General features: G+C 35.6%; 1 protein-coding gene across 4 annotated transcripts in view; it reads left to right on the plus strand.

The window, feature by feature from the left end:
* Positions 1-13,484, plus strand: part of LOC108575522 (cAMP-specific 3',5'-cyclic phosphodiesterase) — a 294,514-nt gene that overhangs the window by 238,801 nt on the left and 42,229 nt on the right. The window lies entirely within an intron of this gene.

Below are 13,484 nucleotides of genomic sequence, written 5' to 3' on the forward strand. Positions count from 1 at the left end.
TTTTGAACGGATAACAATATTATTTCTTATACAGCACTTTTCTTCTTCTAAACGTGCAATTTTTTATATTTACGTCCTTCTAATGTGATTTCGTATTTGGAAGAATTTGATGGTAGAGAATGGAGCGATGATTAAAAATTTCACGGTTGTCAATATTCTCCGCTTTTCATTTCACATCTTCCGCACTTCCCCTTGCAAGAGAATGTTTAAAAATAAAATGTTCGATTTCCCTTTCTGCGAGGAGTGGAAAAAGCAACGTCGTCCTTCCAGCCCGCGTTCAACGCATCGGTCACGTGAAAAGATCGCAGCAACGTAAATAAACCGTGAATGAGAACGATTAACTGCAACCTTATCGACGTTATTAATTATCCACATTTGCAACAAACATCAGTTACTATGAAAAAAATATTCTTCTCGTTATTTTTTCTTTTTACCACGAAGCGCAATTTCTTTATCCTTAAAATACTAACACGTGAAATATAATCCCTCTACCAATTTTTCTTTCATACTTTTACTATAAAAATATCGTTAGATTCAGTAAATATGTATATTTATTAATTTATTTTGAACTGAATATAACAATTTTTATGATTTAAGAGTTAATGAAATTATTTAAAAAAAAACGCAAATATTATTTCAACTGCATGTCAACTTCAGAGTCATAGAAAATTAATATTGTTGTTTCAAAGTTAATTCCACGATAAAAAGTGGTGTACGTGATTCGAAAGATGATCTTTAAGCAGAAATTGAATAATTGAAAACGATTGTGTAACGCGATGTAACAGATAACGCATAGTAGTCACATTGTTACTGACCTCTACTACTTGTCCGATCGGCGGGATTATCTGCCGTCTGATTAATACGACATTCGTACTACTCAATATTGAACTCGAGCACTGTATGTGTAGTCACGAGGAATTTTCGTACGTTCCTTTCTCGCATATTCTCCCTCAGTGCTCTATCTCTTTATATCCAGCTTTAAATCTTCGTTTTATTGTAGAACAACAAGCAGATTTTTATCTGGTTCTAATATTTGAGGAAGATTCGAATATTTCGCAATTTCGTACCATCCAGATTGATATTATTCGCTAATGGCTCAGCAACGAGACAACTAGCAAATGAAAGGTAAATATTGAAACTCGTATTTCATTTCAAAATACACTTTTCATTAAAATAAACATATCATACACTGTTGGCAAATTGAATACAATTATAATAAAATAATACTCGAAACTCTCGCGGAGCGAAATTTGCTTTATTTCAGCGTTGTTGCGAATACCGATGATAATTCACATTTTTCTTTTCAATTAACAATAATATCGTTTACACAATTTCTTTTATTTTAAATTCGTGGTATTGTATTATTTTAAACAAGAGGTTGGAAATGTTTCATAAATATTTGTACTTTAATGTTTTAAGCGTTAAAAATTTTTTACGATGCAATGTGCTTCCTGGAACAATTGTTCAGTATGTGAAATAAAATAAAAATAGAAGGCAGAAGGCATCGCGATGCGCGGCGCCACTTGGCCAGACGCCGGTTTTATAGATTTTCTGACAAATTGGAGAAACACTTGCGTTTACCTCATTCGGGTCGCGTGAAGAATAGATTTCGCCTAATCTGTCTGCAATGAATATTGTTTGTCACCGGCGCGAACAGTTTTTTGATCTGATATCGTTCGTAAAATTTACTGCGCTGCAGAACCGTGTTTTTCTGGGGGGGAAAATACGATGCCTAGACGAGATACAGGTGTTCCATGATTAATGATAATTTTGAACGAAGACGTGTGCGACAGAAAAACTTTAACCGGGGGCATTTAATTTATTTTCTGAGAAAAATGCCATGGATATCAATATTGTAAAATGATTTTCGATAGTAATTTCCGAAATTAGAATCCTTTCCAATAATTTGCGAATTAGAGAAATGAAAATTGGAGTCGACGTGGTTCATCGATGCTGAGTGAAATTTTTCCAATTAATTATATTTACCAAAATTGAATTTTTCAGCAAATTTTCTAAATTTGACAATTTTTGTCGATATTATTTGCGAAAATTAAAAACTCACATAGTACCCTAAGTATTCATCTTTTAATCGTCTGCAAGGGTGCAAAGGAAAAGAAATTTGTCAATACCAGTAAGTTTCAGTAATGTCGAATTCTATGCTCTAATCTTAATTAATTAAGAAGATAAATGGTACATACTTCTGGGAAAATGGCAAGACAGAGTCACCGCATGATTGATAAAAACTACTAGGAAGCGAAACTTGTGACGTAAGAATTACAATTTCTACGATCATGTTGAAATCTTGTGACGAATTCGTGACACGGTAAACGACGCCACCGCACCGTTACGCAACGTCGTTCACTCGAACAATTAGTGGAATTCGATTGTGTCCTAGCCTTGTATCTGACATCTGTATTAATTTCCCAATTAAACAAGGCATAATATTTGTTTTGCTGGTTCTAATAACTGATTGAAATCTTGAAAGATTGTGGCTATCGCTGTTATACCGATACAAAATTACAGTTCATGCAAGAGTACCTACTGATTAGATTCAATTGTACGGTGCTCGTTGAATTAAGTGGAACATGTCGATGAAAGGCGATATCCTGTGACAAGAGAAATTCGACAATCATTCATCTCCTTAATGGAGGATGACTAATGAACTTTGTTCCTCGTACTTATGCACTTGTCAACGAACGGTCGAACTTTGTTTTGTTTTACACGTCACGTGTCGTCTAGATAAGTTTCTCGAGAGAGGACCACCCAATCTGAATTGCGACTTGGAAAAATCTAATTTGACCGAGTAACTTCTGACTGGATAATGAGCTGTTTGGTTCTTAGTTCCTTTTTAGAATGCTGCCTGTTGACGACTGCAACCCATCCCAATGGACCTTCCCTAACTACAAAATTCCAAAATTCTTATTCCGTTACTTGACAAATTTTTCAATTTTAATTTGTCAGAAATTGAATTTGTCTAAATTTACAATTTGTCAAAAATTCTCATTTCACGTCCCATTAAAACAACTCAATACAAGCAAAAAGCGAATTAAAAAGAACGATGCAGATAATTCACTTCAATTTCAATTGCAAAATAAAAAAATTAATGAAAATGAAAATAAACGTCCAGAAAAGTGGCGTAGACAAAATCTTAAGGATCATTGCTCGATATGGCTTGCATTAAAGCCGCTCGATAAAAATACAAAGGGAATTGAAAGGAATGATCCAAATGGTCCAATTGAATTTCAATTGTAAAACGAGGGAAAGTGAAAACGAAGATAAATGTGCAAAAAAAGGTGGCATAGACGAAATTTTCAGGACCATTGCCCAGAGCAGTGTGGCTTTCAGAACGTCGTTCACTGCTTCTGGCGTTATTTTCCACCCCCCTTCCCTATTATGCAAAGCTTCCTTTAACGCGCTGTTGCGGCCAGCTCGTCGTGAAACGATTACACGCATCGACAGATAGAGCTGGCATTTAATAGAAATACGCGGAGCCTTGTGTAAGCAGACAACCCCATGGACTACGTCATTATTCATCCTCCCTCCACCCGTGGAGCGGATGATATGCTTTCATTTTCACGTGTTTCGGCATGGTCCATGTAGTTCTCGAAGTACATGACGAATTAATTTCGCCTGTGAATTAAGGGGGTAGGTACTAAGAATAGGACGCTAGAATACTGAACGTGTCGATAACCATTTTGGCAATTTTCTTCATTTTGTGTTTGTGCAGTTAAATTTGATATTAATATAAAGATTTAAGATACTATTCGGTACTTTTTTTAAAAGTCTCGTTAAAGGAGACAAAAATGTTACATAAAAAATTAGGAAAATTTATTACTACTATATTAAAATTCTGTGCTAGTGTTACGTCCGTAACCTCCAAGCCTAGCGAACCTCTCTTGTCTTCGGGGAAACCATAGAAATCCTACAACGGTCATACACTCTGCATTCGCCAAAATTCCTTCGGGCAGTTACAGCGAAAAGCAACTCAAGGGTAGTGCAATAAATCAGACAAGAACCGGGCGCGTCACTCGAGACTATGCGAGGCACCGAGAGACCGACACCCGAGGATGCCCGTGGGTCGGAGTGCCACGCGTCTGATTCGTGTCTTCGACATCCTTCGATGCCCCAAAAAGGGGGCAATTGTCTAAACTTGGGTAGGCTCGCTGTACTGTCCGGAAAATTCCCAAACTATCTATCCCTGTCTCAATCTTTCCTCCTGTAACCCATTTCCACCACCCCAAGCACAGGAGAGGGAAGCAGCTTAAAAAACCAACGCGCTTCTAGCGTGGACTCTTAGTTGTATATCCTTGCATCAAGGAACGCCTCTGTACAGAAACCGAAAGTCGATAAACTTGAGTGAATTAATCCTGCGGTAGTCACTGTCTCCGCCCCTATCCCAGGTAAACTCCTCGAATGGACTGACCGAAACCGGGGTCCATTAGCTTGAAAGGTATTCAGGTACTAAACACAACCTACAAAACTCAAATCAAAAACACAAATGGTCTGTGAATGGCACATATTTGAAAAATACACTGATTTTAATGGAGCAAATTTTACGTCTTAATTTTAATAACAAATGGACGTGTTCTGTCAAAATTGTAGGTAATATTATAAACTACGGTTTGTTATTAACATCTTAAAATGAAAAAATTTGTAGATTTTACACTTTGAATTTCTGACTTTTTTTCATTAGTCGAAACACTGTGCTGCGTTCGATCGCATGTGCACGCTCTCACATTTTTGGCTGGCATTTCGTCAATTTTCGGAATTTCAAAGTCTGGTTCGGCTTAAAATACACGGAAAAGATGCAGTTATTGCAAAAATTCAAGAATCGACCCTTAACCCTTTACTACGTACGTCAGTTTTTAACCCTTTCAAAATGGTACCAACACGTCCACTGTGAGTACGAGTACAAATTGTTCCCCTCTTTCGAGGACACACTTTTAACAAAACTCACGTTTGTTCGCCATAGTAAAATAGAAAATACATGGAACATTGAAATAAAATAATACAACTTATTTCTACGTTAGTTTAAAAAATTTTCAAAGAACATCCGATTCGCGACCTTTTTTACAGCCAGAAGACCTCCGAGTGCAAAGGGTTAACTTATTCCTTCAATCTTTCACATCAAACTGCTCTATAAAGAAGTAAACAATTGACGATCGTTGAACCGTAGATCATATCGGGTCGATCGATCGACACGTAGAAATTAACTTCGACTTGTAGAGGTCCGAGTTCTTCTGAATTCCAATTTTAGAGATAAAATACATATTAAACATGCGACAAATAATTCGAGTTAATAAAATTTTGATTTCGAGTTTTAGAGGTTTCTACTGGAAATTTTCGTCTTATAGAGGTTTCCGAGTTATCGAGGTTCCGCTGTAATCACTTTATTAAAAATCTTCAGAAAATATTTCATTAATAAATAATTCATACTTTTTGCACCTTTTATTCTTGAATTTTGTGTAATATACATCTCTGTCTTAAAAAGTCCCTCTATTATTAAGTAAGATATTTCTCTCTGGAGGCTAACAATTTGCATTTAGTTGACATTAAGACCAGCACAGTGGGAAACATTCAAATACGCTGAATAAATAGGAATAGTTTCGAATTCCCGAAAAACAATGTATCCTTCGGGACGGCCTTGTGCCACAAATCAGTATCGATAGAAATGTTTTTCAGGACGAATCGCGACGATCAGGAGTCAGTCGAGTCCTGAACGTCGTATCGTATACAAGTATTGCTACGAAATTCGCGAATATGATATTTAGACGCATGATTAGTGCAATTGTCGTGCACTCGAGTCTCGTGCGATATTTTACAATGTGTATCACAAACGGTGAGTTTTCCTTGTGAATGGCAGAAAGTGGTGGAAATGAGGTTTATATTCTTTGGAAGGTAAGGAGGGTTGCAAAAGACATTAAATTCATTTGATGTACCATTTATTTTTTACTATTTGTCGTAGTTACTATATTTGAATATCTTAATTTTCCTTGTAATTTATTGGTAAATTAATAATTATTATATTTTAGTTGAGGTTAGATATTTTCTGATTAGAGATTTTATTAGAATTTTTTACATGCACACTTTCATTTTTTAATTCAGTAATTTTAAATAAAATCCCATTCGTTATCTTCCCTTTTCTTCCCATATTTTTTCCTCGTTCCCCTTTTAATTGAAGACGAAAGTATTGTTAAATTAGCGATTTAAAAATTCCAATTTAGCATTAAGAGAATATAATAGTTAAGAAGGTGGCGAGAGTTCGTTAATTCCTCGAAAATGACGTGAGATTCGAGGAATTTCCGACAGCCACAATCTTCCGGCTCACGGCGGAAGAAATTGTAACAAAGGACCGGTTCGGTGAATTTCAAAAATTTGACGTCAACTTCCAAGAAATGTAGAAAACGTGCCACTTTCCGCGCTCTTATATTCTCCTGTTACCAAATCTCAATTCGAGCCACGTTTCTCTGATTTCTCGGCCACATTAATCCGCGGAATTTGACGTCATCGTTTAAAAAACTGTGCAGGAATTGTTACAACGCAGCCTCTCCGGTTTCCAGGAATCAGGAAAGGAATTTCGACTGGCAATAAATAAACGAACACTTGATTAAACTTTGCCGATCATTTATTCCAACAATCCTATCATAACACCGCGTGTACAATAAATTTGTATGGACAAGTGTTACGATAATACACAGTTACTCTCGCTAATGTTCGGACACTCTTTAGAACGGTAGAACTTTTTTTTTAAATTCAACCAAACCGCTTGAGATTTTGTTTTGTTTTTTAGAAGTTAGAAGGATTAGTATACCGGATGACGTGTACGAACACTTTGGAAGAAATTGCTATTTGCTCATCCAGGTAAAAAAAAGATATTGCAAAATATAGTACATATTTAAACTGGCAATTTAAAAATTACTTCATTCATACCTGTGAATAAAACTGATGTCGAGTCACACTGGACAAAAAGGTGTCCAAAGGGTTAAATACATGGCTGAGGTGTAAAATTCGAAATTAGATTTCTTCATAGAAAAGAGCAATAAAAAATTGAATTATGTGTATAAAAACAATTTAATTCTTTTTTCAACGAAATTCTCTTAAATTTGAACTCACTATTAATTAATTAAAAAAAGTATGTAATTTTTACTTGGTAGAAAATATTTTCGTAATATTTCGTTCTTTTGTATTGGAACTGTCTTGTGATAAATATTCGCGCCTTCTCGAATCAAAGAACGGGGGATGCATTTTGAAATGAATTATTACTATTACGACGGTATTACCCAAATTGCATAACTGGGGATCTTACGTAATTTGCTTGCTCGTAGTAGCAGTAATTTATGCTTCTCGACACTATCAGTTAGAGAATGGAAAACTGAAATTAAACTGGTTTACTTTATAATAAATTCTGTCACGTTTCGAAGTTCCCACAGAAAATATAGTATATTTTGAGAAAATATTGCGGTATTTTTATCGATCAGATTGATCGATCGAATCGATACGTGTGATATTTTTAAAATATCGAAAATTTATTCTTCAGAAGTCATTTAATCGCGTCACATGTTAATGCTATTTATATTCCACTTTTTCCAATCCTCGTTCCATCATTCAAATTATTATTATCAATTTCATCCGTGCTAATCTCTGCTGCAACGATGGCCATGATCAGAAGACGTCATTTGAATTGTTAATCGACAATCTTGTCAGTTATAAAAACACTTCAATCCTCTGCAGCAATAAACCGTTCAGCTATGATACCTTCGTCGCGAGATTTGCAAATTGAACGAGCCAAGGAAGCCTTTCAGAGGCATGATCTCTGCAACGTAATCTCTTACCGCAAAGATCGTTTTTTTTTTTTTTTCTACAAAGATTATGCGAAGGTTGAGTGAAAGAATTTTGGAAATATTTCAATCAGCATCGAATGGAAAAGAAGTATTCGAAAATTAGCAATTTTTCAGAAGGAGAGTTAAATAAGTCCAATGGAATATTCAGTTAGAAAATTTCTTGAAATTCCTCGAAATTCAATTTTCGAAAACTGAATTTCTACTTAATTAGGAATTTTTGAAAACAGAATTACGTTTGAGAACAATCGTTCTTCGAAAGCAAGAGTAAATTTCGATTGGACGGAAAATACAGTCGACTTTTACTTTTACAAAATTTTCCAAAAATTAATTTCCTTGATAAAATTATTTAGAAAATTAATTTCTTTGTTAAAATTATTCAAAAAATTAATTTCTTTATTCATTTCTTTGTTAAAGTGGAATTATAATGTTGCAACTTTTCGCCCATTAAGATACACCTTTGATGCGAAGTGCTCGTTAAATAATATTTCTATGCCAATTACAGGACGAAATTACAAATCCAACCTCACTTGAGCTTCGTGCAATCGTGAAATTTCTCGTGTTTACCTCGTGCACGAAAGAATACCTCGATCGTGGGTGGATCTTGTGAACAATACATAGATAAGGGCAATAATAAATACACACACAGTGACGCACAAGTTTGCTTGACGTACGCGAACGTTTGCTTTTAGATAGGTTAATCGACGAGACAAATTACCTGCGATTATGGCACCGAACGGCAGTCTGGCTTTAAGTATAGGAAAAACAAAAGCTCCGCGCTCCAATTTGTCTTTGTTAATACTTGCGAAGAAATTTACTGTTTTATTTGCATACAGAGAACGAGTCTTTTTGTTTTCACTTAATGTGGTGTACATAATTTAAGGATGGTTGATTAGGTTCGAGTGATTAAAGGGGAATATTGATAGTCGTGAACTTTTGGATTTTTCGAAAAGGACTTAAAACGAAATGGAAAGAAGAATATTGAAATTACAGGAAAATTAGGAGTGAAATGAAGTACTGTTTAATTTTTTAATTGAAAACAATTATTTTTGAAATGAAAAATTCTGTAAGCAAAACGATTATTAAAATCAGCAAAAATTGGAAAATAAAGTGAAATTTTTGGAAATGTGAAAAATTCCAGAATAAAAGCTTGAAAATATCGAAACACAGAAACCCAAAAGAATTTGTAAAATCGAGATTTCAGAATATTAAAAAAGACTTGCATAAGTCTGCAAAAGGCAGCAAAATATTCTAATCCACGTTAAAATTATTATGGTATAATACAGACATAATCTGGTAATTTAATTTTAACGTTCAGTTCACTGAACCGTGCATTCATTATTTTTATCTTGGCGAGAGATCGATAAATTCGTCGGGAAGACTGCTTAATATTCCGTTAAACAATTATTTGAGAAATGCTCGCTATGAAGCAACAACGTTCGTTTGAAATATTTGCACGGAAATGGAAAATAGCAGGTCTGCTGATTAATTTTCCAGCGAATGCCGTGCTTTATCGTCGGTAAACCTAATATTGGTCTCATTAATCGCGAGCACCACTTCCAATTGACTATATTTAATTAACGTGCTAATTGGAGTGCTGCATGCGTTGCTCATTTGTGGAGTATAAATTCGATCGACGTAATCCGTGCGCAAAAACTAATTAGCCGTTTTTTTCTGTTAATTGACTCTGAATCGCTGCCAATGATCATACAGCATGCACGTCAATGAGTTCGAATTTGTGCACCTTTCAATTGTACAATGTTCATTGAGCATTTTTCTGAAAATAATTTTTTTCTTTTAAATTCAATCATTTTTAGTTTTCATATTTGTTTGGGAATATTGTGTACAATTTTTCTTGGAAATTCTAGCGAATAGTTAGAGTTCTCGTCTCCAATGTAGTAAAAATTATATTTGCATTTTCTTGTTGCTAACTTTATTAACATTAAAATTGAAAAAAATGGTTTATTTGAGATCAAAACGAGTTAATGATGTTTTAAAGAGGAAATATACTGTAAAAGAAGTTTTCTTGGGGCACAATACTCCGTTAGATAGTGTTCCAGGGTCAATAATACTATTTTTCGAAAGTATTTAAGATTATACTGCGGGATCTTCGCGTCTTAGGTTGTGTGGGGTTCGGGCCGACTACACTTAAATATCGCAACCTCACGAGAACACTGTGCCACTATTATGGGAGCTACCGCACTCGTCTGCAGCGTTAAACGTCTGTTTTCGAGTTTGTCCTTGTCACTCGGTCACTATCGCACGTTCAGCAAAAGGGCGCGGAAACGTTAACTGGGTAGACGGATCTAAACGTTGCCTCGTGGTCCGGATTTGTCCACGCCAGGGAGCAAAGTCGGAGCCAGGCAGGATTTTTGTCCGTTCGATGTCCACACAAGAGAGCGTCTTGGAACAAGTATCCGTTTTTGTTCATAAAAATCGTAGATCGGCCCTCTTTTTATCCTTGCTGGGGGTCCCCTGGGCCAGCGAGACTGATGGAGTGGGGGAGTGAGATAGTGGGGGAGTCTATAAGGGATGGTGACGAGGGAAGTGACGAGGGCGCTACTCTGGTGGCCGCTCGGAGCACTACCCTCTTTACGGGGTGCGCTACAAGATTATATTCGAAATTGTTAAAAAACGTCGTTTTCCTTCCTTGGCATATAATTTCGAGGAATGTTATTAGCATTAATTTTTGTTTAAAAAATGACGTCTTATGGAAGTTAATTGTTAACTTGGATTTAGAAAATTTCAGAGTGAATTTTTTACGTATCTCATAATGCTGAAGCAATAATAAATTTTGTTAAATGTTAAACATGCTTTGTAAATAATTTAGCAATAATAAAAGGACATAACTCAACCTGAGCAAAATACTGAATGTCAAAGGGTAACCTAAGAAATCCTATCAATTTTAAAAATACAATGTGGCCAATGCAAAAAGTTAATAGAATGTCACAGTGAATATCGAGGAGAAATTAAGGCACAATAAAAAGAAAATTAAATAGCAAAAAAGAATTTGAGAAAGACTGTTTGTAAAAAATATAATATATTGCTGCATACATAAATACAATGAAAAAGGATATAAAATTAAGAAGAATCTTTTGAAAAGATACAATGAATTGATCAAAAACTTAGGCAAAATATTGAAGATCTTAAACTAGCCTAGAAGAATCCATTTCAATTTTTACAATAACATAAGAACGTACTAAAAATACTCTAATAAATATTTCACGATGTTCAATCACGGCCGTCAAACCTTTTATTTTGGCGTTTTAAAATTAAGAAAAACATTAAAGTATCGATCAGTTTATTAAATTAAGGTGGAAATGCGCAAAGGGCAAAAATTAAGAGTATGCCAAAAATTGCCAATAGCGTAGTGCGAGGAAATATTTAAAGCGCCTATAGGGGCCAAAGTCACAGTGCCAGAAAATATTGAAAGCGCCAAAATCACAGTGTGAGAAAATTTTCGAGGCACTTATAAGCTGCAACAGTAGCGAAAGAGTTAAAATTTTTCATAAATTTTCATACTTTTTCGAATCTATGGGTTGGAACAAAATTTAGTAGCGTTTGTCAAACCAGTTGAAGAGTTGCTCTGCGCATGCGCGAAAGTGACGCGAGTAGCGCGACCTGCGCTTATCGGCAATTGGTACCGATCCTGTGTTGTTATTCTAGCCATGGGACCTCCGCCACGTGTGTGGTTCGACTCTCAGTGGTTATTCACCGTAATATTGTAATCCATACTTATTCTAATATATATACTTTAATAATATAAGCGTGTAGTTCAATAAAACCCCAACATGAAATAACTTCAATTTTTTATGCAAAAAAAACGTACTTTCAAAATGTTTACGTTAACAAGGCTTTCATTTGATACGAAAATTTGTTTGGAACATTTTTTTATCAAACTGTCTGAATGAAGAATCGCGGTGAACGATTCGTAGGCCACCCTGTATATATATTTGGTTCTCTTTAATAAACTTCCTCGGAGCAATTCTGATGAATGAACGGAGATGGTCAAAAAATGGACTACCACCAATTTCCACTATGCAGAACGCGAATGCACGCGTGGGTGCAGCGATTGATTTCTATCAGCGATCCAGTTGAAAAGTTCTAGATCCCCTTTTGTTCGCGAAACTCGGACACACCGCGATAACAAACTCCGCGGCTGTCGTCAACTTGGAATTTTATTAAAAATTCAGACGATTCTTAGCGAAAGAACTGAAACGCTATGTCGAGGAACTTGCTTCTCGATGAACATCCGAGGCATCTAATTACGATGCGTTTTTAATGGAACAGAGGGTAAAGGAGATTCTTTTTGTAAGCGCCTTTTAAATGAAATTTGGAATATAAACCCTGGAATATTAACGTTAATTTATAACGTTCCGGTCTCGTCCACTCGTGTACGGGCGTAGCGTTACGCCACGTGTAAAATATATTGTGTTGTGTTTTTATATCTCTCCTTGATTTCTTTCTGTTCCACCACCTCACATAATTAACAACCCAACAATTAGCGTTATTTGATACAAAATAATACTTGTATCTTTTCTCGCTAAATTTCTAACCTTAAAATGGTAAAAATTGTTTATGTTACTGAAATCCGTTGATTAAAATTCATTATATTTTTTAAGTAAATGTATGAAAAGATTAAAAAATCTTTCGGGACAGTACACTGGTGTTCATGTTAGTATTCCAAGTTAAATTTCGATGTGCATCATTCTGTGTTACAATTATAATTTTTAAAATGTGTCTGAAAATTTGTAGATTATTATAAAGAAAAAGAAATAGAATCTCTTCAATTTTAGCCTATCTGAGGAATGTTTTAGTTAGTATGGTTAGGAAGTCTGAAAAACTGAGAAAAACTGAAGTCTGATCGTCTGCACTGCGTGTCAATTGTCGTATATTATCGTATATTGTCGTTAGAATAATAAGAAACGAAGTAGGTCGTGTGTAAAGATTTAGTTGTTTACTAAGAGACAGTGTTTTTCCAGAAAAGGATAAAATATGTATATGTCTCGGGGAGACAACAGTAAAAAAACTAATTTGTTGTTGTTTCCTAGCTATAACACATCTTATTACAAGAAAAATAAACTTAGGATACGATAAAACGAAATTGTTGCAGCAATTGATCTAATTAGCTATAGGCTCTCCTCTATTTTCAATTAACTCAATATATATTATTCACGCATGCACATACCGTGAAACTGTAGCTGCGTAGCTCGCTAAGACACGCTTCTCGTTTGATTTTTCTCCCGAGCTGAGCCGTTCGTTGCGTACTTGAATTCGGTGCACTAGCTTCTTGTATGCAGCGGCACTTAATTCACACGAACGAATATGCTAAGTACGTAAATTGATTCGAAATCCACGCACAATTGAAACCGCTTTATTCGAGGGAGCACTGAATCTTCTACAAACTATGATAGCACGGTACAAACGTCGTTCGTCGACGCACTCGTTCGGTAGGCCCGTAAGCACTAACTGCGTACGTAACGATCTTCCCGATTTCTGCTCCCTATTACACGAAGCAGTTCTCGGAAAAATCCTAGGCGTGTGAGTGACCCTCAAGTATGTATCTTGGGCCTAGTCAACCTCACGTACCAAACATTGCGCGAGACTCGCGATGTTTTTTGCTAGTGAAACATAAGAAACTCGAGC

Source organism: Habropoda laboriosa, unplaced genomic scaffold (assembly GCF_001263275.1).
Source record: "Habropoda laboriosa isolate 0110345459 unplaced genomic scaffold, ASM126327v1 scaffold315, whole genome shotgun sequence".
Taxonomy (NCBI): Eukaryota; Metazoa; Arthropoda; class Insecta; order Hymenoptera; family Apidae; genus Habropoda; species Habropoda laboriosa.